The sequence below is a fragment of the Hordeum vulgare genome, chromosome 2H (genome assembly GCF_904849725.1).
Source record: "Hordeum vulgare subsp. vulgare chromosome 2H, MorexV3_pseudomolecules_assembly, whole genome shotgun sequence".
Taxonomy (NCBI): Eukaryota; Viridiplantae; Streptophyta; class Magnoliopsida; order Poales; family Poaceae; genus Hordeum; species Hordeum vulgare.
Genome location: NC_058519.1, coordinates 436,981,872 through 437,004,372, shown reverse-complemented (window position 1 = coordinate 437,004,372; position 22,501 = coordinate 436,981,872).

Genomic DNA, 22,501 nt, shown 5'->3' with positions numbered 1-22,501 from the left:
AGCATGAGTTCCTAAAAGCAATCAATGATGATATTCGAAAGAAGAGTTCTTCTTATCTAGCCAAATGACTACTCTTGTCTACTTTTGTTCCATAAGTTAAGCCTAAGAACACTAGTAACAAAGGCAATACAGTTTCTTCATCTAGTAACAACAATGCGAAAGTTAAATCTGATGATGTTGTTGCTAGTAGCTCTCTTGATTACACTAATGATTCTCTTAGCCAAGTTACACTTGATCAAGAAAATGATGTATTGAAAGGGATTATAGGGAGAGATGTCTTCAAGAGTCTTGCCGGAAGTAAGCAATTTGAGGAAATTGTGCGCAAGCAAGGAGGACATCGGAATACACAAGGTGTTGGCTACTTCAATGCCAAAGGAGATGTTTAGGAAGGAGGTCTATATCCCACTCCCAAGTTTGTTCCTCAAAAGGAGAAGTATGATCCTACTTCTCCCAAGGGAACAAGCTCTCAAGATGAACTTCTACCACACGACCACAAGGGAAAAGGAAAGATTCAAGAGGAGCTTGACTTATTTCAAGAAGAACCCCAAGCCAAGGTCAAGTGGATTCCCAAGGATACTAATAGCACTACCTCATCTCGTGCTACCACAACTCCAAGGATTCTCGTCAAGTTGATGTGGATTCCTAAGACGAAGAACTAGAAAGTTCTTGAGGGATGACTCTGCCAATGAAATCCACTCTTATTCATTTTGGCAAGAACTATATGCAATCAACCTCAACCATATGCATTAGTTCAAGGAGTCACACATTTCCTCAAATGTAAGAAAGTTACAAGGTAATTAATGTATCTTTGGACATCATCCCACATGTGCTTCACTCCATGTCCATAGATATTCTTGCATATGTTCCTTGTGTTTGGGACTAACCCATGTAGGTGAGAAGAGTAAGAAACAACAAGGATTGCTCCCAACTCAAGATGATCTTCATCAAAATTGAGCATCCACCACTACTTCACCTACTTGAAGTCTTCTACAACAAAACCCAAGGTTATTTTATCACTTTTAGGGGGGATGTCATATTGTCATATCAAGGGGGATCTTTACTCTAAATCTTGAGTATAAGCATCTCCTAAGGATATGAACACATTAATGCTTTGTGTAAAAGTGGCAACCCCACTTGTGCTTAAACGATGAGTATGATCTATGCTCAAGTATTCCTACTTGACTCCTATGTCAATATACTCACATATAGATGACTTCATCATAGCCAAAGTGCTTGATAAATGCTAGGATGTTTGTGCATGTTCACTTTGTTTTGCCCATCGACTTGTTGTGTGAGCATGTTGGTCTGCATATTTTGCTCATTTGAGGACATCCAATTGTTGTTATTTGGCTTTTTGATTTATCTTTTTCCAATTGGATGGACAAGAATGCCTAGGACCCTCATCTAGCTATCTATGCTTTATCGTCTCAAGTTCTATTCATGATTCATCGCAAAACTTGAACAAGCACTTCTCAATCCCTCTGTGTGAAGGAGCACTCGGAATTCCGTATCGACAAAGGCTGCATTCCAAAACCCCTTTGAGAATCTCGGTGAAACCAACCCCACAAACTCGGTTCCACCGAATTCCCAAAGTTGATCATAATTTCCATCTCGGTACCGTCGATATCATCATCTTTGTTACACCGAGTTTCCCTGTCAACTAACAGTAGAGGAACTCGGTGACACCGAAATTGTAATATCGGTGACACCGACAATGACGGGTATAAAGCCTAACGGACCGAGCGTTCTGAAATTACCTATTCAACTGCCTCGACCCCAAACCCTAATCTTCCGCACCTGCACCCCTCGTCATCGCCTTTGCATCCCCGAGCACCTCCACCATTGGGATTCGCCGCCGTCAACGGATTCTTCGCTGTCGTAGTCGGTCCGCCTCCAAGCTAGGGTACGGATCCACCTTCTCTTGCTCTCCATTGGTCAATCTCATGCGCATTAGAAACTTTTATCTATAATCCATTGTGTGCAAACCCTCCTCTCCACCAGAAGATCCCGTAGCATAGAGAATGATGAAATTTTGGATATGATCCCCTGCAACATGCATCTCGGTGATACCGAGTTGGTGAAATCGGTTCCACCGATTTCTGTTTTAGTGTTCCTGAGAACGCTGAGACCGAGTAGTTCTTTCCGGCGACACCGAAAAGACTGCCAAGTCTCTGTTATGCGAGTGATTGATCCCGGTGACTCCGAAATGACCAACCCGGTGCTACCGATTTATATTATGCAGAAGATTATACCCTAAGTTTCTCAATTCCAATTTTGAAAAACTCTTATGTGTTTTGTGATGCTCAATCCTTCTGCTCTTCTATATCTATTTCACAGGGTTGCTTGTCTTTTGGTCTGTGGTTGCTAGTCTGCTTTGACTACGAGGATGTAACATTCTGATGATAGCTAGAATAATTTTACTAAGGACAGTGTTGAGACGGATTCAGGCACAAGTCCTCAGAGGATAGGCCGTGACCCAAGTACCCCCAGCTCCCACACGGCTTGCCCAAGGCAGCCACAAGGTCAAGAAAGAAGCTTAATTCTAATGAAGAGGATTCAGAATTTGTGCTAGAGGAAACTTCTGTCCCTCAGAAACAGAAGGACAAGGCTCCTGCCAAGAAGATTGTCAGGAAACATCAGATCGTAGGTCAGGATAAGACCTTATGATTAAAGGTAGCTACGTGTCAGCAAAGGTACTGGATCAGGGCGCCCGGCAGGTACGAGCATCGGCGGCCACGCCGCTGACCTACCCCGGCTCTAATCCATCACCTAGCATAGTGTCGGACCGTCACACTCCCACTCCATTACTGCACTTGGCGTGGGGAACAGTGGAGGCGGCCGTACTACCTGCCCATGACGAATCTCGCGGGGCGACGCTTGACGTACAACGCGTGCTCGGCGTCAACCTTACGCGAGAGCCTCATTGGCCAGCTGGCGGGTCCCACGGAAAATCAAGACCATGCAGCCGACGGGCCCCTCAAGCGACAAGACAAGACTCTTGTGGGCCCCTGGCCAGCCGGCGAGGCTGCCAGCCGGGTCCCACGCTTGTACCCTTTATCCATATTGTAGGCCGGCGGGTTCGTCTATAACCCCCCCCCCCCCCGGTTGCCCTCCATGCAGGGGGGCCGATCATTCACCAGTCATACAACACAGCACACTCACCAACCACAGAGAGAGAGAGGTAGAGACGAGCCGGCTGCTCCCCTCTTCCTCCTCCCAACACAGCTCGAGGAGCAACATTGTTCTCTGTTCATATACATCAAACACCCCGGCAGGATTAGGGGTATTATCTCTATGGAGAGCCCTGAACCTGGGTACATCGTGCGTCCCATGCTTGTACCAACCTCGTTCCCAGCGTCCACCTTTGTCCCTTTGTTTCTCACCGACTTTAGCCTACCTATGGCATATGTTGTGAGTATTCACCGACATACTCCCCCTGAGAAAATTAGAGTTGAACCTAGCATTGCGATTATCAAAGATCTTCTGTCTGAAGAAGTTGAGGGACATAATATTCACTTCTGTGAAGATGCTGCTAGAATTGCTAAACCTCACGCTAGAGACAAACATAGGCATGTTGTTGGCATGCCTGTGGTTTTTGTTAAGATAGGAGATCATTATTATCATGGTTTATGTGACGTGGGTGCTAGTGTTAGTGCAATACCTCAATCCTTATATGATGAAATCAAAGATGAGATTGCACCTGTTGAGATAGAACCTATGGATGTCACTATTCAGCTTGTCAATAGAGATACTATCTGCCCTGTTAGAATTGTTAGGGATGTTGAAGTCTTGTGTGGTAAAACGAAGTATCCTGCTGATTTCCTCGTTCTTGCTACTGCACAAGATAGCTTTTGTCCCATTATATTTGATAGACCCTTTCTCAATACTGTCAATGCTCATATTGATTGTGAGAAGCAAACTGTCACTGTTGGCTTTGAAGGTGTGTCTCATGAGTTCAATTTATCTAAGTTTGGTAGACAACCTCATGAAAAGGAGTTGCCTAGTAGGGATGAAACTATTGCCTTAGCCTCTATTATCGTGCCTCCTACTAATCCCTTAGAGCAATACTTGCTTGAGAATGAAAATGATATGCATATGGATGAAAGGGATGAGATAGATAGAGTTGTCTTAGAACAATATGCTATCCTTAAGAATAATCTGCCTATTGAACTGCTTGGGGATCCACCCCCACCAAAGGGTGATCCTGTGTTCAAGCTTAAACAGTTGCCTGATACTCTTAAGTATGCCTATCTTGATGAAAGGGAGATATATCCTATTATTATTAGTGCTAGCCTCTCAGAGCATGAAGAGAAGAAGTTATTAAAAACTCTAAGAAAGCACCGTGCTGCTATTGGATATACTCTTGATGATCTTAAGGCAATTAGTCCTACTCTATGCCCGCACAAGATTAAAACTGATCCTGACTTCAAACCAGTTGTTGATCATCAAAGGAGATTGAATCCTAAGATGAAAGAAGTAGTGAGAAAAGAAATACTAAAGCTCCTGGAAGCAGGTATCATTTATCCTGTTGCTCACAACGATTGGGTGAGTCCGGTACATTGCGTTCCTAAGAAGGGAGGTATTACCGTTGTCCCAATGATAAGGATGAATTGATTCCACAGAGGATTATTACTGACTATAGGATGGTGATCGATTTTAGGAAATTGAATAAGGACACTAGGAAAGATCATTACCCTCTGCCTTTTATCGACCAAATGCTAGAAAGGTTGTCCAAACACACACACTTCTGCTTTCTAGACGATTATTCTGGTTTCTCCCAAATACCAGTTGCACAATCTGATCAGGAGAAAACCACTTTCACCTGCCCTTTCGGTACCTTTGCTTATAGACGTATGCCTTTTGGCTTATGTAATGCACCTGTCACCTTTCAAAGATGTATGATGGCTATATTCTGTGACTTTTGTGAAAAGATTGTTGAGGTTTTCATGGATGACTTCTCCGTTTACGGGTCTTCCTTTGATGATTGCCTCAGCAACCTTGATCGAGTCTTGCAGAGATCTAAAGACACCAATCTTGTCTTGAATTGGGAGAAGTGCCACTTTATGGTTAATGAAGGCATCGTCTTAGGACATTAAATTTCTGAAATAGGTATTGAAGTCGATAAGGCTAAGGTTGATGCAATCGAGAAAATGCCATACCCCACAAATATCAAAGGTATAAGAAGTTTCCTTGGTCATGTTGGTTTCTATAGAAGGTTCATTAAAGACTTCTCTAAGATTTCTAGGCCTCTTACCAATCTCTTGCAAAAGGATATTCCTTTTGTTTTTGACAATGATTGTGAGGAAGCCTTCGAAATACTTAAGAGGGCTTTGATAACCGCACCTATTGTTCAACCACCTGATTGGAACTTACCTTTTGAGATCATGTGTGACGCTAGTGATTATGTTGTTGGTGTTGTTCTAGGGCAAAGAGTCGATAAGAAGTTGAATGTTATTCGCTACGCTAGTAAAACTCTAGACAGTGCCCAGAGAAACTATGCCACTACGGAGCAGGAGTTTTTAGCAGTCGTGTTTGCATGTGAAAAGTTCAGGTCTTACATAGTTGATTCCAAAGTCACTATTCACACTGACCATGCTGCTATTAAGTACCTCATGGAGAAGAAGGATGCTAAACTTAGACTTATCAGATGGGTTCTCTTGCTACAAGAATTTGATTTGCACGTTGTCGACAGAAAGGGTGTTGATAACCCCGTAGCAGATAACTTGTCTAGGTTGGAGAATGTTCTTGATGACCCACAACCTATTGATGATAGCTTTCCCGATGAGCGCAATTGAATGTCATCAATGCTTCACGTAGTGCATCGTGGTATGCTGATTATGCAAACTATATCGTTGCCAAATATATACCACCTAGCTTCACGTACCAGCAAAAGAAGAAATTCTTCTTTGACTTGAGACATTACTTCTGGGATGATCCTCACCTTTATAAGGAAGGAGTAGATGGTGTTATTACACGTTGTGTACCTCAACATGAACAGGGATAGATCCTACAGAAGTGTCACTCCGAGGCATAAGGAGGACACCATGCGGGAGATAGAACTGCACACAAGGTATTGCAATCAGGTTTCTATTGGCCCACACTCTTCAAGGATGCCCGTAAGTTTGTCTTGTCTTGTGACGAATGTCAAAGAATAGGTAATATTAGCAAACGTCAGGAAATGCCTATGAACTATTGACTTGTCAATGAACCATTTGGTGTTTGGGGCTTTGATTATATGGGACCTTTTCCAAAATCCAATGGGTATACTCACATCTTAGTTGCTGTTGATTACGTCACTAAGTGGGTAGAAGCTATCCCCACTAGTAGTGATGATCACAACACCTCTATCAAGAAGCTGAAAGAAGTTATCTTCCCTAGATTTGGAGTCCCTAGATATCTAATGACCGATGATGGTTCACACTTCATTCATGGCGCTTTCCGTAAAACGCTTGCTAAGTACGATGTCAACCATAGAATTGTGTCTCCCTATCACCCTCAGTCAAGTGGTCAAGTAGAGCTAAGTAATAGAGAGATTAAACTAATTCTGCAAAAGACTGTCAACAGGTCTAGAAAGAATTGGTCTAAGAAGCTCGATGATGCATTGTGGGCTTATAGAACTTCCTATAAGAATCCCATGGGCATGTCTCCGTACAAAATGGTGTATGGGAAAGCATGTCACTTACCTCTTGAGCTAGATCATAAAGCCTATTGGGCAATCAAAGAGCTCAATTTTGATTTCAAACTTGCCGGTGAGAAGAGGTTATTTGATATTAGCTCGCTTGATGAGTGGAGAACTCAGACATATGAGAATGCCAAGCTGTTCAAAGAGAAGGTTAAGAGGTGGCGTGATAAGAGGATACAAAAGCGTGAGTTCAATGTAGGTGATTATGTCTTGCTATATAACTCTCGTTTAAGATTCTTTGCAGGCAAGCTTCTCACTAAATGGGAAGGTCCCTATGTTGTTGAGGAAGTATATCGTTCCGGTGTTATCAAGATCAACAACACGGAAGGTAATTGTCCAAAAGTGGTAAATGGGCAGAGAATCAAGCATTATATCTCAGGTACTCCCATAAATGTTGAAAGCAATATTATCAATACCATAACTCCCGAAGAATACCTAAGGGATATTTATCAGCCTGTTTCATACTCCGAAAACGAAGAGGTATGTGATTCGGTAAGAAAACAGAGTCCAAAATTTTTCCAGTAGGAAATTTTCTCCGTTTTGGAATATTTGAAAAAATACAAAAAATGGAAGTAGTCCGGAAAGTGCGCGAGGAGGCGACAAGCCTGCACGGCGCGGGCCCACCCCCTGGTCGCGCCGTGAGGGCTTGTGGCCACCTCGTGCGCCTCCCGGACACCGTTTTCGTGCATGGTACTCCTTCTGGTCTGAAAAAAATCATTATATATACTTCTGTTTGGTCTGACCCCTGCATTACGCAGATCTCTTTTGTTTTTCGTTTCGAGCCTGTTTTCTGCCACAGATCTAGGTCAAGATGTCTTCTCAAGATTCAAGGGGGATAGCTATGTGGCTGAGTACCTTGCTAACCCCAAGGTCTATGGGGACTTTGATCCATATGGCTGGACCACTAATGAGGAAGAAGACTATGATCCCAAGGGGAAGGAACAAACAAGTTCCGATGAAGAGGAGGCTCCTCTACCTCAACCTGGACACACACATGTGGAGTTCAAGAAGTCGAGCCTCCTTGACTCAAGCAAGAAGCCTAAGACCTTGTTTATCCCTTCTCGTTTCTTGTAGGAGAGTAAGCAGGAATTATGCCAAAGGGTGTTGAAGCTTGAAGAGGAAAATGATGATCTGAGGGAGCAGAATTTTATGCTCAAGTGGAAATTAAACAAGCTCAAGACCTCTTCAACAACTCCACCACCTTCACCACCAAAGGAGGACAACTGAGCATTGGTATGGGCAATCCCCTTGGCTTTTGTCAAGCTTGGGGGAGTTTCCCCGGTATCGTATCACCATCACATCTTTTGCCTTTACCTTTGTTTTAGTTTTCATTTTTCAGTTTTCTTTTTCTCTAGTAGTTTAAAAGTCTTAGTGTTTTAGTTTTGAGTTTTGCTTTGTGTCACCCCCGATGTATTCTTGCTCGTCAGCCATATAATAAAGAGTATCTTAGTTGAAGGGCTTTGCCTCTTGCCATGATCAAAAGAGTGAGAATATAGAACAAAAGCATGAAAGATCATGCAATGATCTTATGGGAAGTGATGGCTTCACATATAAAAAGAATGAGGATTGAAACTTGTTGAGGGTAGGCAAACGTAGACCTTGGTCATGGTTGCAATTAATAGGAAGTGATAAGGAAGGAGAGGTTCACATATAAATATATCATCTCTGACACCATCTATGATTGTGAGCACTCACTAAATTATTGCATGCCTAGAAGTAGATGTTGGACAAGGAAGACAACATAATGAATTGTGTTTGCTTGGCTCTGAACAATGTTATATGATTAGAGATCCCTTAGCATGTGAAGATTGCTTGCACCTCATATTAGCCAAAACCTCCCGCACCAAGTAGAGATACTACTTGTGCATCCATAAACCTTCAAACGAGTTTTGCCATGAGTGTCCACCATACTTACCTACGGATTGAATAAGATCCCTCAAGTAAGTTGTCATCGGCGCAAGCAATAAAAATTTCTCTCTAATATGTATGATCTATCAGTGTGTGGAAAATAAGCTTTATACGAACCTGTGATGAGGAAGACATAAAAGCGACAGACTGCATAATAAAGTTCTTTATCATAGGAGGCAATATAAAGTGACGTTTGATACGTCTCCAACGTATCTATAATTTTTTGATGGTTTCATGCTATTATCTTGTCAAACTTTGGATGTTTTGCATGCCTTTTATTTATTTTTTGGGACTAACTTATTAACTCAGTGCCAAGTGCCAGTTCCTGTTTTTTCCATGTTTTTGACCCCTTTCTGAGGAGATTTTGAAACGGAGTCAAAACGGAAGAAAATCCCCGAAAAGATTTTTTCTGGAACGGAAGAAGATCGGAGAACTTGGGAGCCAAGCGAGAAGAGCCCCAGGGGCCCCACAAGCCCCCACCCCGCGGCCAGGGGGGCCGCGCCATCCAGGCTTGTGGGCCCCCTGGAGGTCCCCTGACCTAGATCTTGCACCTATATATTCCCAAATATTCCCCAAAAAATCAACAGATCGTCGCAATCGCTTTTCCGCCGCCGCAAGCTTCTGTCTCCGCAAGATCCCATCTGGGGCACGTCCTGGTGTCCTGTCGGAGGGGGGATTCGGACACGGAAGGCTTCTCCATCAACACCATGACTTCTCCGATGATGCGTGAGTAGTTCACCATAGACCTACGGGTCCATAGCTAGTAACTAGATGGCTTCTTCTCTCTCTTGGATCTTCAATACAAAGTTCTCCATGATCTTAATGGAGATCTATCCGATGTAATCTTCTTTTGCGCTGTGTTTGTCGAGATCCGATGAATTGTGGATTTATGATCAGATTATCTATGAATCTTATTTGAGTTTCTTCTAATCTCTCTTATGCATGATTTCATATCCTTGTAATTCTCTTCGAGTTGTGGGTTTTGTCTGGCCAACTAGATCTATGATTCTTGCAATGGGAAAAGTGCTTGGTTTTGGGTTCATACCGTGCGGTGACCTCACCCAGTGACAGAAGGGGTAGCGAGGCACGCATCGTGTTGTTGCCATCAAGGGTAAAAAGATGGGGTTTTCATCATTGGTTTGAGATTATCCCTCTACATCATGTCATCTTGCTTAAAGCGTTACTCTGTTCGTCATGAACTCAATACACTAGATGCATGCTGGATAGCGGTCGATGTGTGGAGTAATAGTAGTAGATGCAGAAAGTATCGGTCTACTTGTCTCGGACGTGACGCCTATATGTATGATCATTGCCTTAGATATCGTCATGACTTTGCGCGGTTCAATCAATTGCTCGACAGTAATTTGTTCACCCACCGTAATATTTGCTATGTTGAGAGAAGCCTCTAGTGAACACTATGGCCCCAGGGTCTACTCCACACCATATTTTCAGCCTTACACTTTTTACTTCGTTGCACTTTTCGCCTTCAGATCTCACTTTGCAAACAATCTTGAAGGGATTGACAACCCCTTTGAAGCGTTGGGTGCAAGCTTGTTTGTGTTTGCGCAGGTACTCTGGACTTGACGAGACCCTCCTTCTGGATCGATACCTTGGTTCTCAAACTGAGGGAAATACTTACTGCTCCTGTGCTGCATCACCCTTTCCTCTTCAAGGGAAAAACCAACGCAAGCCCAATCTCCGTCAACGTGTCAATTTCTGGCACTGTTGTTTGAGAAGTAGCAACGTTCCTCCACACTAAGAGGACACGCATCCAAACCTCAAAAGCGCATGATTACCTGTGCTTCCCTCTGCGAAGGGCCTATCTTGTACCTTTACTTTTTGCCCTTGAAAGAGTCATGGTGATCTTCACCAATTCCTTATTTAGCCTTTATCTTGGCGAACGTCATATGCTTGGGAAAGATCTATATTCATATGTCAACTTGGAGGTGAGTATTCATGAATTATTATTTTTGACATTACCCTTGAGGTAAGCAGTTGGGAGGCAAAACTGTAAGCCCCTATCTTTCTATGTGTCCAGCTGAAACTTTGATCTCATGAGTACCACGTGAGAACGAAAGAATGATTGAGTATGTGGATTTGCTTTACAAGCTCTTATTTGACTCTTTCTGATGTTGTGATAAATTTCAATTGCTTCAGTGACTAAAGGCTATCGGTTGTTACTTCTCGGTAAGGTTCTTGATCCATGCTTTACTTTGTGAAGGAATTATCATTTTAGCATGAGAGATTATAAGTTGGTATTGTTGTTCTGATCTTGATCATGATGCATGCATGTTCGTATCTTGTTTTGTCGACACCTCTCTCCATAAACATGTGGACATATTTATTGAGCTCGGCTTTCGCTTGAGGACAAGCGAGGTCTAAGTTTGGGGGAGTTGATACGTCCATTTTGCATCATGTTTTCATGTTGATATTTATCGCTTCTTTGGCTGTTATTTCACTTCACGGTACTATTCTTATGCCTTTTCTCTCTTATTTTGCAAGGTTTACATGAAGAGGGAGAATACCGGCAACTGGAATTCTGGCCTGAAAGTGGAGCAAAGTTGAGATACCTATTCTGCGCAACTCCAAACGCCGTAAAAATCAACGAGGAATATTTTTTCCGATTTATCAAAAATACTGGGCCGAAGAAGTGCCACACGGGCACCAGGGGGTGCCCACAAGCCTGCACGGCGCGGCCACCCCCCAGGCCGCTCCATGGGGGCTTGTGGGCAGCCCACTAACCCACTTGCTCCCCTCTTTTTCTATATGGAGGGTTTCGTCCAGGAAAAAAAATCAAGGAGGAGCTTTTTCGTGGTTTCGCCGCTGCCACGAGGCGGAACTTGAGCAGAACCAATCTAGAGCTCCGGCAGGACGATCCTGCCGGGGAAACTTCCCTCACGGAGGGGGAAATCATCGCCATCGTCATCATCAACACTCCTCTCATCGGAGGGGACTCGTCACCATCAACATCTTCATCAGCACCATCTCATCTCCAAACCCTAGTTCATCACTTGTAACCAATCTCCGTCTCGCGACCCCGATTGGTACTTGTAAGGTTGCTAGTAGTGTTGATTACTCTTTGTAGTTGATGCTAGCTGTATTATTTAGTGGAAGAGTTTATGTTCAGATCCTTGATGCTACTCGTTACCTCTTTGGTCATGAATATGATTATGCTTTGTGAGTAGTTACTTTTGTTCCTGAGGACATGGGATAAGTCATGCTAATAGTAGCCATGTGAACTTGGTATTCGTTCGGTATTTTGATATGTTGTATGTTGTTTTTCCTCTAGTGGTGTTATGTGAACGTCGACTACATAACACTTCACCATTATTTGGGCCTAGAGGAAGGCATTGGGAAGTAGTAAGTAGATGATGGGTTGCTAGAGTGACAGAAGCTTAAACCCTAGTTTATGCGTTGCTTCGTAAGGGGCTGATTTGGATCCACTAGTTTAATGCTATGGTTAGACTTTGTCTTACTTCTTCTTTCGTAGTTGTGGATGCTTGCGAGAGGGGTTAATCATAAGTGGGATGCTTGTCCAAGTAAGGGCAGTACCCAAGCGTTGGTCCATCCACATATCAAACTATCAAAGTAACGAACGCGAATCATATGAACATGATGAAACTAGCATGACAGAAATTCCTGTGTGTCCTCAGGAGCGTTTTTCCTCCTATAAGACTTTATCCAGGCTTGTCCCTTGCTACAAAAGGGATTGGGCCACTTTGCTGCACCGTTGCTACTTTTGTTACTTGTTGCTTGCTACGAATCACCTCACCACACAATCACTTGTTACCGACAATTTCAGTGCTTGCAGATATTTCTTGCTGAAAACCACTTGTCAGATCCTTCTGCTCCTTGTTGGGTTCGACACTTTTACTTATCGAAAGGACTACGATTGATCCCCTATACTTGTGGGTCATTAGATATGCATGTGTAGGGTGTACTTGACTTGCCATAATTGCTAAAACTTGCCCACAACTAAAATTGGGAAAAGGCTAAGTTTTTATTGGTTAAGTAGTATAATCACCTGTAACGCCCTCGTTTTAATCGTACTCTAATCATACACGCAAATGCGTAGGATCAAACCCAAGGACTCACGGGAAGATATCACAACACAACTCTAGACACAAATAAAACAATATCAGCTTCATATTACAAGCCAGGGGCCTCGAGGGCTAGAATACGGAAGCTCGATAAACACACGAGTCGGCGGAAGCAACAATATCTGAGTACAGACATAAAACATGGGGTGCCTTAGAGAAGGCTAGCACAAAAGATACAACGATCGAACGAGGCGAGGCCTCCTGCCTGAGAACCTCCTAACTACTCCTGATCATCAGCGGCCTCCACGAAGATGACACCATTGGGGTGGCAGGCGTCGGCAGGAAACTCCACTCCTGGGCTCCATCATCTGGTCGCAGCAACGGATCAAGGGGACAAAAGGGGAGCAAAGCAGCGGTGAGTACTCATCCAAAGTACTCGCAAGTCTTACATCAGAACTATTCTAAGTATGCATCAGTATCAAAGAAGGGGTTTTATATGTGGGCTGACTGCAGCAATGCGAGAATAGAGAGAGAAGGCTAGTCCTATCGAAGACTAGCATCTTCAAGGTCTTGCAGCAATAGACGAGAGTAGAACAGGTGAACACAAATAATAGTCATATTGTTGCAGCAATTTTAAAGAGAGGTCATGCCCAGAGATCCTCCCTCGACTCCCTGCGAGGAAGCAATCCCGAGGCAACTAATTCCAGTTAAGTAACAATTGTAGTTGTATATGATCAGGGCACAACCCCAAGTCGTCCTGTAACCGTGGACACGGCTATTCGAATAGTTAATTTTCATCCCTGCATGGGTGCACCACATCTCCCGACGCGCTCGATAACACTCTGGCCGGACACACTTTTCTAGGTCCTGCCCGGCCTCAGAATATCGACACGTCGCAGCCCCACCTAAGACTAATCAGAGAGGCCAGCCCGCCGGTCTAAATCCTAAGCGCAAGGGGTTCATGGGCCCAGTTCCCCTCCGCGCTCCTCCATGATGCGAGGGCAGCCGACGTCGGTCCTAGCATCCCTTAATCACAAGCGCAATGCATCTCGGGACCACTCGGGCGCGCGCCACTACGTTGCTGACATCTGAAAAGCTTCGGCTGATACCGCGATGCCGAGTACCCATAATTCTTCCCACGTAGACGGTTAGTGCGAAAAGGTCTCCGACCAACCCAGATCAAAATACCTAAATCCATTAACATTTTAATTAGGCCAACAACACAGTCTCGCGGGAATCCACCTGTCTTAACAACTAATCATCAATGATCCCAGTAACATGGTCGAGTAAATGTGTGGTTGTAACATCGGGGGCAATCCGAGGTATCACCCTCGTTGGATTCCGAACGATGTATCTGTCAAGGTGGGCTTAGAGGAATCACCCTCGAGGGTCCCACACTTGAGGGGTTGCACGACAGAGGCATCATCGGGAATGGTGAAAGAGGAATCACCCTCGATAACCACGACCGACTAGCTGTACTACAGAGATATCATCAGGAGTACTTAGCGAGGTGTCACCCTCGGTACCCGATAGTATCTCTGTAGCGTCGTACAACTAAGGGGGGTGTATGTGATGTGTCGGGTATGGCTCATCGATCAGGGATCCAGATTTGAAAACAAGCGGGGCAACTGGACTACGGGGTCAGAGGGGATGACTGCTCCACCTATACTAAGCAGATTTAAAGTACAGGACTGAAAGTTGCAGTTCATCAAAAACAGGCTATGCATCAGATATAGGAGCTAACTACAACAGTAGCAAAATAATAATGCAAGCAGTAGGAAGAAAGACATAGGCGATATAGGAATGATTAAGGGGGTTTGCTTGCCTTGCTGCTCTGCGGCAAAGGACTGATCGGCAGGGTCGTAGATGTACCCGGCAGCAGCATCAGTCTCGGGGTCTACCGGTAAGAAGAGGGGAAGAAACAATAAATAATAGCAACAGTGCAACACAATGCATGACATGGCAAGATGGAGGCTAGAGATGAGCTAACGCAGCAACATCCGTCATAGACGGGTCGAAAGAATATCTGATGATATTTTCCGGGTCTCGGGCTACTACCGGTCAGATGGAAAACGATGGAAATGTTCCATGTTTGTTATGCTAGGGACGCGTGACACACGAATGGACCGTGTATCCGGGTTCGTCTCGTTCTGCTGATCAACTTTCATGTTCAAACTATTTTGATCTGACTTACGGATTATTTTATATTAATTTTTAAAGTTTTATTCAATAATTAGGAATTAATAACAGATTTAATTAAATTAATTAAAATTTATTATGACATCAGCATGATGTCATGCTGACATCAACAGTTGACTGGTCAAATGACCAGTGGGTCCCGAACGTCATAGGCACAAGTTTTAATTAAGATTAAATAGTAATTAATCACATTAATTTAGTAGGGGACCCCGTGTCGTACTCTAATTATTCTAATTACCCAATTAACTAATTAAATAATATATCTATTTATTTATTTAATAAAAACATTATTTTTATATTTATATTTTAATTTTCACTTTTACTCAAAAAAACGGGTGTGGGGCCTGCCTGTCATAGACAGCGGGGGGAGTTGGCCCCACCGGTAAGTGGCTTAGGCCACATACACATATTTCCTACATACACGTATCCATACGAATATATTCCGCCATATACCGACATACACAAATACATACATACGTGCGTCTCATACATACAAAATACGTACGACGTTTATACATACATACATACGCAATGTAACATTTATTTTTATTTCTTTCAAAGACTCTCTCTCTCCAACCTCTTTGTTTAACACAGAACTCAACATCACAGAGAGAGGGGCACACCTCCAAGGTCACCTACGCGAACCTAACGGCGTCGGATCGGAACGCCGTTTGCCGGAACGGAACCGGGACGACGCGAGGAAGGAGATGGTGGGAGGAGCCCGAGGAGGGGCTCACCAACGTTGACGAGAGGGCCCAGTGAAGCCGGAGTTCTCGGTGGGCCGAGGTGACGGCGAGGAGGAGGACGAGGCGGTGACGGTGGCGGTGAGGACGGTCGCCGGAGAGGCCTCCCGAAGGGGGCCAACCGGCATGACGAGGAGGAGGGGTCTCCCTGCCCGGTCCCTCCTGGACCGAGCGGGAGGAAAGGGTCGACGCGACGGGGTGACCAGGAGGGGCCTCGGTCGCCGGATGGTGCTGGAGGTCCGGCCGGGGGTGGGGAAGGGGCCGACGGGAGGGAGAGGAGCCAAGGGAGAGGGCTCGGTCGGCGGGGCTCCTGGGGCTGGGGCTCAGCTCCCATGGGGAGTTGGGGCCGACGGGAAGGTTCTGGGAGGAGGGGGAGCTCGGTCGTGGGGTGGGGATCTGGGGTAGAGCGAGAGGTTGGTGGTGGGGTTCGGCTTGGACGAGGGAGAGAGGAGGCCTCTCGTGCGGGGTGACCGAGAGGTGAGGCTACCGAGAGAAAGGGAGGAGCGATTGGTGGGTGGGGTAGGTAACGAGAGGATTAGGTGGGAGGGGCTGCGTCGGTCACGGGGGTTGGTGGTGGAGTACTGAGAGGTGAGGGTGGGGGTCTCGTGCGGGGGGGGGGGGGGGGTGGGCGCTGGGTGGCGGCGGAAGGGAGGACTAGGAGAGGCGAGGGAAGCCGGGGTCGCTAGGGTTGCCGGGAGCCTGGCCGGCTGGGCCAACTTGGCCCAGTTGGGCGAGGGGGTCTTTTACTCTTTTTTTTTCTTACTATTATATTCCTTTTTCATTCTATTTTATTTACTTTCTTCTACAATCTATTATATATACTTTTAATTCTTTCTTTTATTTATTTATTTTCATTTACTATATTTCTTTTATTTATTTTATTCAAAGCTCCACTTTTAAATATATAGGGGTTATCAATTATTCCAAAAGTGCCCAACTCGCTTTTATACTTTGCTAGAGAAATTTTATAACTCCCCGACGTTTTTATTTTAACAACATCAGACCTTTCTCATCTGACTTTAATTTTAAGTTTCGAACTTTGATTCGGTTTCAACCAACACGAGATCATTGATATAATCCACGGTGACGTGGCATCATTAGGGCGGGATCACTCTCGCTTAATTACAATCATCACTGTAGCAAAAATCGAGGATGTCACATCACCCCCCCTCTAGACATACTTTCGATCTTACAGCTCTATATCCCACTGACAATGTAGGGGACAAGACACGTATTTGTATTACTGCCACTAATGATAAAAGGCTGGGGTTTATTCATATTAATTGTGTTTACTTTGTCTACATCATGTCATCATTCTCCAAGTATTACTCAGTTTTACTTAATACTCTAGATGCATGCCGGATAGGGGTCGATGGGTGGAGTAATAGTAGTAGATGTAGGAAGGACTATCAATATACTTGTTTATGGACGTGATGCCTATATACACATTATCATTGTCATGAATAAATATTGCATAATTATGCGCTTTTCTATCAATGGCCCAATAGTAATTTGTTTACCCATCGTATGCCTTCTTCGAGAGAGAAGCCACTAGAGAACACTATGTCCTCGGCACAAATGCTACTATTTCCTCGCTGCCATTATTTACTTTTAATTTATTTTTCACTGAATATTTATCCAACTATCATCTAGACTACTCATCCTTGCAAGTAACGAGTCCAAGGGGATTGACAACCCTCTTGCCCGCGTTGGGTGCAAGTGTGTGCTCTTTTGTGTGTAGGTGCTGAAGGCGGGAAATTGTGTGATACTCCTATTGGTTCGACAACCTTGGTTCTCACTAAGGAAAAAACTTATCTATAATGTGTTGTATCATCCCCTCCTCTTCGGGGAAAAACCCAATGCAGATTACAAGTATCATATAGCAGTATATTTATCAGTCATTTGCAAAGATATTTCAGTAGGTGTAACCTTATTCAAATCAAGTCTTTTATATAAGGAGAAAGGCATAACACTAACACCAGCTCCTAGATCACATAAAGCGGTTTTAACATAACTTTGTTTAATGGAGCAAGGTATTGTGGGTATACCCGGGTCTCCCAACTTCTTAGTCACTCCACCATCAAAAGAATAATTAGCAAGCATGGTGGCAATTTCAGTTTCAAGTATCTTTCTTTTGTTCGTAATAATGTCCTTCATATATTTAGCATATGGAGGCATCTTCAAAATATCATTCAAGCGAGTGCACAAAAGGACACGTCTAATCATTTGAGCAAACTATATCTTCCCCTCTCATAATAATTTTCGGTAGCATCATGAAGGAATTCCACAATATAACTATCACGTAAAGCATTCTTTTTCAAGATCCGCAAGCATAGATTTTCATTACTCTCCACATAAGCAATTTTCTTCTCATTCATAATAGTGGGAGCAAACTCAACAAAATAGCTATCATGAGACCGTTGATGGACATAACCACATTGAATATTAAAATCATGATGACGAGTTTCATGGTTATTATCACTCTTTATATCATACATTTCATCACCATAATAATCATAAATAGGAGTCATGCCATCATCATAATAAATTTTCTCATCAAAACTTGGGGGACCAAAAATATCATCTTCATCAAACATAACATCCCCAAGCTTGTGGCTTTGCATATCATTAGCATCATGGATATTCATAGAATTCATACTAACAACATTGCAATCATGCTTATCATTCAAGGATTTAATTCCAAACATTTTATTAAATTCTTCTTCTAACACTTTGGCACAATTTTTCAAACCATCATTTTCACGAAAGATATTATAGATACGAAGCATTCAAGGTCACCTCAATTCCATTTTTTGTAGTTTTCTTTTATCAATGAAACTAGTGTTAAACAATAAACTAAAAGACCCAATTGCAAGATCTAAATATATACCTTCAAGCACGCACCTCCCCGTCAATGGCGCCAGAAAATAGCTTGATGTCTACTATGCAACTTTATTCTTGTATACATTGTTGGAACTCCAAGTGCAGAGTTTTGCAGGATAATACCAATTTTCTCTCAAGTGGATGACCTAAGGTCTATCAACCCATGGGAGGTTTATGATGAATATGGTCTCTCTCAAACAACCCTACAATCAAATACGAGGAATCTCTCGTGTCTCCAACACACCCAATACAATGAAAAATTGTATAGGTGCACTAGTTCGGCAAAGAGATGGTAATACAAGTGCAATATGGATAGTAGATATAGGTTTTTGTAATCTAAAAATGTAAAAAAAGCAAGGTCAAAACTAGTAAAAGTGAGCATAAACGGTATATAAATGCTTGGAAATGAGGCCTAGGGTTCATACTTTCACTAGTGTGATATCTCAACAACGCTAACATAATAGAATCATATGATCATCCCTCAACGTGCGACAAAGAATCACTCCAAAGTTCATAAGTGGCAAAGAACATAAGATGAAATTGTTGTAGTTAGTAGAAGCACCTCAAAGTTTTCCTTTCCGACCAATCTATCGAGCTATCCCTATAAATGTCACAAACATCCCTAGATTTCGTAATAGAGTAACACCTATGATACACATCAATCAACCCTAATGTCACCTAGATACTCCAATGTCACATCAAGTATCTATGGGTTAATTATTTGACATGCATCAAACAATTTCAGATTCATCATATTCAATTCAACACAAATAACTTCAAAGAGTTCCACAAGATTTCTATCGGAGAAAGTAAGACAAGAACGTGTATCAACCCATATGCATAGATTATCCCATTGTCACCTTGGGAATTCAGGCTTGGCGCTGGAGTTTGCAGCCAGCCCGCCAGGGTTCGAGCCTTGACTCTAACACTGGTGCTCACGGAGTTTTATTCTATAAAAAAATGCCAACAGGCTAGTCTAGTCCGGGTTGGTCTCATTCATTTTTTTACCTTGGGAATTCACAAGTTGAGTACCAAAACATATATAAAGTGAATCAATAGAATACCCCATTGTCACCACATGTATCCACATGCAAGACATACATCAAGTGATCTAATCCAATATTGCATCCGACATAACAAAACCTCAAAGGGAAAGATTCAATTCATGACAACAAGATAGCAAGGGACAAACACCATATGGTCCAACTATTAACAAAGCCCATGATACATCAAAATCGTGACATCACAAGAACACGAGAGAGAGAGAGAGAGAGAGAGAGAGAGATCCATCACATAGCTACTAGTACATACCCTCGGCCCCGAGGGTGAACTACTCCCTCCTCGTCATGGTCACCGCCGGGATGATGAAGATGGCCTTCGATGATGATTTCCCCCTTCGACATGGTGCCGGAATAGGGCTCTGGATGAGTTTTATTTGGTACAGAGGCTTGCAGCGGCCGAGCAAAAGTTCTAGGTTTATTTCTAAATGTTTGTGTATATATAGGATTTTCAGCTGTTGGAATCATGCCAAATGGAGCCATGAGGTGGTCCCAAGCTATAGGGCGCGCCCAGGGGGGTGGTCACGCCCTTATGGCTTGGGGGGGTACCTGGTGGCCCCCTTCGATGGTTCTTCACTCCAATATTTCTTATTTCTTTTAATAAAAATCATCAAAAAGTTTCTAGCAATTCCGAGAACTTTGATTTTCTACACAAAAACATCACCACGACAATTCTGCTGAAAAAATAGCGTCAGTCTAGGTTAGTTCTAATTAAATCATATAAAGTGCATCAAAACCATCTAAATGTATTGTAAACATAGGTAAATATGGTAGGAATACTTCATAAATTATCGATACACTCGAGACGTATCATGGCCCAAGGTTAAAATCTTTGTGGCGCCATATGAATTGACTCAAACATAGGTGGCTCCGGCTACCTCCCCTCTTCCCTTTGAAGAGGTTTGCCTCCCTGTTCTCATTTGCGATTTGGATTATTCCAAGGTTGCTCTTGCGTTATTTTTTATTTGAACTTGGAGTGTTCCTTCCCATTTGATGGTTTTCTAGCCTCGAACCCAAGCTTATCTCTTATTCGATCCTTTTGTTTTGCATAAGACACCTCTTCATCCTTGAACTAAGGCAGCTCTTGTTGCATGTGAGTGGTACTAACGCTTTTCATGGATGGTACTACCGCCTAGATCCTTGGTACTACCGCTTAGGCGTTGATTGGGAGGTTAAGTGCATGGGCACGGGGAGTTCAAACTACACATACCCATTCACTATTTATCCCTAGGACCCCTCTCCTCACAAGCGACCAGAACTATCGTGGCGGCTGCCCCAGGCATGCCGTCTCCCGCGATTCCGACCGATGGGAACATTCCCCACCATCCCTTCTTGTCATGGAACCCAGTATTGCCATCATTCATCTCTCATATGGTTCTCTCTTTTGAATATAGGTTTCTTAGGGCAATGCAGTGTGTTACTTCGATTTTGGCTAAACGAAGGCATGGGTAGGTCATGGAAGACTGCTATGATAGGAGAGTCAAAGTTCTTTTGGAGAATTTTTTAACTTGTCATCACCGGTACTACCAGATCTTGCTGCGAAAGTACATATTGGCTTCCAACGGTACTACCACTCCACCTAGAGCGGTATTACCACTTCAAGGTGGCAGTACTACCGTTTGTGATGACTTGCTTGTCTCTCGTATTTTTAGTTCCCTGGCTTATGAAATTTACTCATCTACTTTCCTCATGGTTCTTTTGTTTTGTTCAGGTGCTAGTTCCTCCGGTCCCCACCAGGCTAATGATAATCCCCAAGTGCAAGGAATCATCCTAGAACTTCCCAAGATGGAAGTGGTAGGTATGGAGTTTAGAACCCACAAGGAGCTAAAGGTAACATCAATATTCTCTCAAGTCCTATCTTTCACTGATACGACTCTACATATGTCGAGTGTTTGCTTTTGTCTAGACACGAGAAATAAAACTACATTGTGGGTATAAAGAGGATAGCTTTGCATGATATCGGAGAACTCAAATATGAAAGAAGGTGTTGTCTATATTCTGATCTTTGTGAGATGAATCGCGTGTTGACCAAAGGTGGAAAGAAATACTTCATGACGTTGATTGATGACTCCACTAGGTATTGTTATGTGTATCTTCTTAAATCAAAAGGTGAGGCTTTAAACTTCTTCAAAAACTATAAAGCTAAAGGAGATAACCAACTTGATCAGAAATTAAACGGCTTAGGTCTGATCGTGGTGGAGAGTATTTTTTCAATGAATTTGATTCCTTTTGTGCGGAACATGGTATAATCCATGAGTGGACGCCTCCCTACTCACCTCGGTCTAATGGGGTGGCCGAAAGAAAGAACCGAACTCTAACTGATTTGGTTAATATCATGTTAGACACATCGAGTGTCTCCAATGACCATGTGAGCTCTTCTAGCACTTGTACGAGCATGAGAAGAGGAGACTAACACACGCGCTCCTCCTCCTCGCTCGCATTGCCAAGTGCCACACCTCGTCACGATGAGTCGTTTCGGGAATGAGCCGAGCCAAGGACAAAGCTATGCATGTTGTCTATATTTTTGTTGCTCGCGAAAAATAATGAGTCATTAATTGATAATTAACGGATGCGTTAATTACCCAGCCGTTTCCGATTGTTTTGGATCGTGCGGATGTTACCGACTTGGACGTGGGGTTTACTCCCATGACCTACCCGACCCACCACTATACAGACATACGTCTATCCTAGCCGCCGCCACAACATATTGCGCTGCCACACAAATCTTCTCCATCCTTCCTTCCGACATGCACCGCAAGAAGGGACAGCAGGCCATAGGAAGTCCGCCTCTCGTGATCCTGTACGGGAGAGAGGCGATAAGATTTTTGAGGAGCGCACTCACGCAACTGCTGGCAGCGACAATTTCCTCGACAACAACTTCTTTCCCAACCTCGACAATATCTTCATCAACAACATGACCGACAACGCCAACGCGTTTGGCTCCCACTTCACCGTATGCAATCATATCCTCTCTATTCGAAATTATGC